Below are 6,297 nucleotides of genomic sequence, written 5' to 3'. Positions count from 1 at the left end.
AGCAGCAGCCCACTCAGGAGGGGCTGGCTCGGGGAAGACGAGCCAAGGCCGGAGCAGGGGGGCGGGGGTCTGGCTGGGTGGGGCTGGGGTTACAGTGTCTCCCCCCGTGCTGCCCAGCAGGCAAGGCCCTTGGGGAAGGCCCGTCAGGCAGGACCAGTCCTGTGCTCTGTGGCCCTAGCCATCAGCCGCTGCTCATTTTCGGAGCCACCTTAAATTACGAGTCTGCTAATCAATGCCAGCGCCCAGGCCAGGCCCCACGCAGCAAAGAATCTCTTCTGCATTCAAAACTCTGCAGAAGAGGCCCCATACCTCCACTCAGCCCTCATTCCAGGGGCCACATTCCTCTCCCCCCCCCCCCCCCGCCCACCCCCAGAAATCCTTTCCCGGACCTGTCCTGAACGCCTGCTGCAACTCAGAAGCCCCTTTCTCTCCTTCTTGAGAACGATCCCAAGAATCTCTGGTTTGTCTCAAAATCACCTTCTCAGAACCTTTATATTTCTTTCCCAGATTCAAATATTAGGCCAATATGGAGATAAAGAAACGGAGTCTTCAAAAAACGGCAAGGTCGGGGGTGCAGGGAGGCTGTGAGTCTGGCTTTTTCCTTCCCTCACCACCCTCCTCTCCTTCCTACCCCAGGAGTTCCTTCCAAATGGGCTTTTTAAAGAAGCCACTACCCCCACCTCCTCCTTTTCTTTTTCCAGAAATCTAACTTTTGAAATACATTTTAAAAATATTTGCCTGTGTAGGAGAAATACATTTATTTGGACAGGAAGGATGAAATTTTTTAAACGTCTCAGTTACCAGTTTTTCCATGAAGGCTTCCAGCCCACAGAGGTCTCTCCCTTCTATAAATACTTCAGCACAACTTGGCTTTATTATATACTCTCCTGTTTTATAATGAAATAAAAAACATATTAAAATATGTAATGCTAAAACACACACACCTTTGTGGCTCGTGGTGGCAGACTGAGATGGTGGAAGTAACATAGGCTCAAGAGGCCTGGGATTGACACTGGTTCCAACTATTACCAACTAGGTGACTTCAGGGAAGTTACTCACCTTCTCTTGCCTTCAGTTTCTTCATTTGAAACAAGAATAACGACATACCCAGGGCTTCCCTGGTGGCGCAGTGGTTGAGAGTCCGCCTGCCGATGCAGGGGACACGGGTTCGTGCCCCCGTCCGGGAAGATCCCACATGCCGCGGAGCGGCTGGGCCCGTGAGCCATGGCCGTTGAGCCTGTGCTCCGCAACGGGAGAGGCCACAACAGTGAGAGGCCCGCGTACCGCAAAAAGAAAAAAACAAAACACCTTTAAAAAAGAATAATGACATACCCATCTCATAGATTTGTCATTAAGAGTGCATCTTTGATAGTAGATATAAGAATGCAGCAAGGAGTCTGGCATGTAGTAGCAGACCTGCCATTTCCACACAGGAGGATTTGGGGGAAGGCAGGGCTGGGACTTTGTCTCGAAGCTGCACATGCAAAGTACTCAGCCTGTCTTTGCCAGCTGGTATGTTTATCAGGGGGCTTGAGGAGCTGCACAGATGAGGGCAATGTCACCTCATTATGTCATGAGAGATGTCCAGTAAATTTCAATCCTCTTGTTGTCTCCTTGACCCTGTTAGTCAGTGGCCAAGCCAGGACCACAGCCCCAGTCTTCTGACTCCCTGACCAGTGCTCTAATTTGTATGCACCATCTTGAACCTTCATAACTTAGCCTCTCCCCTTTCTACACAAATTCCAGGAACTACCACAGAGCCCACATGGCAGATGGGAAAACTGAGGGGAGAGAAGGTCAACTCCTTTCACGGCTCAGGAGCTAGGACTAGAGGGGAAAACAGACACCCCAGCCAGTGCTGTCCCACATTCTGGGAAATTCCTAAGGGAGAGGACAAGATTTTGCCACAGAGAGATGGATCCTAGTCTGATGGGGAAGCAGGACACAAGAGGCCTCCCTGGAAGAAGCGAACGTGGGCACAGTGTGAAGGGAGAGACAGGACCAGGCAAGGCAGAGAGAAGGGAGGGTATCCCATGGAGGAGAAAGACTGACCTCAAAGTTCACAGGGGTGGGGTGGAGGCAGGGTTGAGATCCTGGGGGTGCAAAGCCCCAGGACCCCAGACAATCAACCAGACCCTTAGTGGTGTTCCCCATATGCCCTTCCATCTCAAAGTAGCAGAAACTCATGACCCAACTCCACCTAGTCAGGGAGACACCACTCCACCTCACCTCCATCCTGGCCCACTGGGGGCGGTGGTAAAAGGATGTCAAGGGGGCTCCCCAGCCCATTTGGGCCCTGAAGGGGCTCCCCTGTCCAGGCCCCAGCCCTCAGTGAGGCGAGGGGGGCTGTGGAGGGGATTCCCTTTGTGGTTCCCTTCCTTAACCTGAAGATGGAGAAATACCCGGCTGGGGTCCTCCCACCACTCCCCAGGTTTAGGAGCAATTCAAGGGCAAAAAAAAAAAAAAAAAAAAAAAAATGGGGGCACAAAGACAGGGCCTTCCAGGGGCTGTCGCAGGGATCATGGCCTTCTACGGACAAAACCCGGATGAGAGTACTTGCTCTGAATTACATAAGGACGAGGAGGCGCCCCGCTGGGAGCTTTTAAAAGTGCCTCCACATTTGCTCTTCCCTAGTTGCCATGCAAGGCCATCAGGGCCAACATGAAAAAGTGGCCAAAGTCACGAGGCTGGAAGTGACAGAGCTGGAATTAATGTCAAGATTTCTCCTAAATCCAAGCCAGGCTCTTTATTAAAAACAAACAGAAATCCTCTGTAACTTATTTTTTTTTATTACAAAATCAAACTGGCTCGTTGTAAACAAATGCAAAACGTTACAGGACTGCGTGATTTACGAAGTGAGAGGCCGGTAATCCACTCCCAGAGGGGTCGAGTTTGGTAATCCTCTGCTGTCTGCTTCCAAATTTCTCTCCACGTCGCCAGAGATCAGATCTGGCCCAGCGGGCCCTCCCAGAGGGGCCGGGACCGGAACGCTAGGCCGAAAGCAACAGGGCCGGGCCCCGCTGCAGCACTGCGGCCTCGGCAGTGCCCCACGTCGCGTTCCCGGGGGCGGCTGCGCTGCCCAGCGCCGGGTCTGGGTGGGCCGGGTGGGGCCCGGGGAAGCCGCTACCTCACGAGGCATACCCGAGGGAGTCAGCACGGGGACCAGCCGGGATTCCGTTGCATCACCCGGCGGCGCGGAGCCGCGGCTGGGTAAACACCGCTGCAAACCATTGGCTACCGGGCCGCCCTTCCAACCAATAGCACGAGCGTATGCAAATCAGCCATCGGGCTTTTGCTTCCTTTGGATCTGATGTATGCAAACAGACGTCTTTGCCAGGATGGGGAGACCCTGGGCTGAGGAAGAAGCGTGTCTCGAATTCCGTAGGGGGGCTGGTTTGCGACTTTCCATCCCAAATCTGGTCCAGCCACTCCTATGGGGAATAGAGTGTAATTAAGGGTAAGCGCCCTTAATTCTTGAGCTATCTTTCCAGTTAGACCATGCTTCTTGGAGATTCAGTGAACCCAAGAAATGATGCAAAAATTAAGTCAACTTGGAAACGAAAAGAAGGAAGAAATAAGAAATACAGAGATACAGAAAGCTGGATCGTACTTTTGAGAACATCTAGGCCAACCCTCTCGCTGGGGACACAGCAAAGAACAAAACAGACCCAGCCCCTGTCTCCACCCCTACTTACAGCCCAGTTGGGGAGACTGCTGTTAAACCATCTTGCAAATAAGTACTAAGCGATGTAAAGAGAAAACGAGTTGCAGGGTGCCAATGCGATATTTAATGTGGAGCTGTAATTTACAAGTGGGGTGGTGGACTAGGGAAGTAATTTTTCTCCTTCCTCAGGAAGTAAGTTTTCAACTGAGGAATATTGATGAGGTGCAGAGTTGGGGGAAGGGCCAAGTGTTCCAGGGAGAGGCAGTATGTGGGAAAGCCCAGGGGTGGGAAAAAGCATCGTGGAGGGCCTTGTGCCAGACACTGTGCTGAGCACTTCCTTGCTTTGTTTCTTCTTCCTTCGTTCAACAGCCCTCTCAGGTGGGTACTATTTAGTATTGAGAGAACTGAGGCTCCAAGTGGCTAAATAACATGCCTGATGTCATACAGCTGAGAAAATATAGAGGATGGATTTGCATCCTGGCTGATGTGGCCTCAAGTCTATGCATTGAACCACTAGTTATTGCCTCCCGGATTAGAGACTGAAGTTCAGAGAGGTGAAGTGATTTGCCTCGAATCTCATGGCTGCAACAGAGCTAGGACCCCCAGAGAGGTCTGCAGCTTTTTCACTGTGTTGTGAAGGAAGGTGGGGCTCAAGAATGAGGAGCGGGACAGGGAAGGAGGGGAGGGAGGATGGGGATACAAAGGGTCCTCCCTGCCCAGACCTTGGCCTAGAACTTGGGGTTTACTGAAGTGAAAATAGGTAGAAGTTTGTTTTTTTTAAATTTTATTTAATTTTGGCTGCACTGGGTCTCCGTTGAGATACGCGGGCTTCTCACTGAGGTGGCTTCTCTTGCTGCGGTATGCGGGCTTCAGTAGTTGTGGCATACGAGCTCAGTAGTTGTGGCTCGCAGGCTCAGTAGTTGTGGCCCGCAGGCTCAGTTGCTCCGCGGCATGTGGGATCTTCCCAGAACCAAGGTTCGAACCCGTGTCCCCTGCATTGCAGGGTGGATTCTTAACCACTGCGCCACCAGAGAAGCCCGGAAATAGGTAGAAGTTTTTAAGCGTCTTCCTCTGGGGGTCTGCTGCTAGCCAGCAGGGGGCTGCCCTGGAGACTCTGAGGGGACTGGCCCGCCAGATCAGCCCAGATTAGCCAAATCTTGTGTGCTATTCAGGTTGCCGAGCGACGCTGCTCCTCCTCCGGCTCTCACCGGATGATCCAGCTCTGGTTACCAGTGACAACTCCCAGGGGAGGGCCCGGAGAGACAGGGAGGCAGGCAGGAGAACACAGGAGGCCAAGCCCTTTCCTATACAGGTTTACCTGGCAGTGTGCGTGTGGGGTATCCCTTAGCTCTCTGGCGAATTTTGGGCCTGTCTCCCCATGCCATGGGCTCAGAAATACAGGACGCACAGGCGCACAGGAGGGTAGCACAGCAGGCACAGCGCCTTGGCACAGGTGGGACCTTCCAGGGAGAGCTGCTGTAGGAGCTTGGGGAGGGGGTCCTGTCCCCACACCTGAGCACCAAGAAGAGCAGCCGTGTGTGTGTGTGTGTGTGTGTGTGTGTGTGTGTGTGTGTGTGTGTGTCTATATCTGATCACTGAGCAGGGAATCTCATCAAGAAGGAGAAACAACTCACCAGCCTTCCATTGCTCCTTTGTAAAACTTCCCACCCTTCTCCATTTGGCAGGTCCCTACCTGTCACAGGGTTCTGGAGTCATGGAGTAAAGAGGTCCTAACTCCCTGGGAGTGCCCATTCTACTGAAGGATTGGGGGAGAATAATTAGGCGATTTAACTGTTAGGTAATTTAAATCATTTCTATACTTTTAGGGAGGGTTTTTTTTTTCTTTTTGAGGGGTAGGAATCTTAAAGGCTAAGGATTGGAATACCCATCCTCATAATTCTTACCATATGATCACCCTATACTGGGAGAACACCCTCCCACACCCTGGGTGGTCTTTGAAAGTCTGCCCAAGGTGCTCTCAGGAGTAGGCATGTATGTGCCTTGTCTCTGGAGGACTGTGTCCTTGCCAGTGGGCATCAGAATGTGTGGGCACCTCCTTGGGACCGGGAGTGCGGTGACAGAGCGGGCTGTGACACAGAGGCATGGGGGTGGGGGTGGCACGTAGCCTGCAGCCTCTGGCATCCCCCATCCCACCCCCAATTTCTCTGGCTCCTCTTGGGGCCCTAAGCAGAGGACGCCAAGGAGCAGAGATCCCAGCCTTCCCTGGTGCTGGCTGCAGAGATTCCACAACACTTTCTCTGGGCGAGGCTCTGGCTGCCAGCACCCAGGGTGGCCGCAGCGGGCACGTTGTAGCTGTGAGCTGCCTCGGCCACTCGGGCTCGAGAGTGGGACGATCCCTCAGATGCTCGCACCATAAATGTCCAGACACAGAGTCACAGAGGACGGGCAGGGCCTCCTTCCAGAGAGGGCCGGGTAACCTGAGCTGCCGGCAGGCCCTCAGGTCACCTCGGGAGAGGTCAGCTGATGTGCCTGAAGACCATTCATCATGCCCCCAGCCCAGCCCGGCCCTGCCACGGCTATTTCCAGCCTCAGGGTACGGAGCAGCTTATGTAACAGGCTGGCAGCCAGGGGCTGAGCTGGGGGCACTTGTGGCAAGGGATGGGCTGCCCCCA

The sequence above is a fragment of the Aethalodelphis obliquidens genome, unplaced genomic scaffold (genome assembly GCF_003676395.1).
Source record: "Aethalodelphis obliquidens isolate GAN/ISIS:26980383/991018 unplaced genomic scaffold, ASM367639v1 scaffold8, whole genome shotgun sequence".
Taxonomy (NCBI): domain Eukaryota; kingdom Metazoa; phylum Chordata; class Mammalia; order Artiodactyla; family Delphinidae; genus Aethalodelphis; species Aethalodelphis obliquidens.
Note: the sequence above shows the minus strand (reverse complement) of the source record.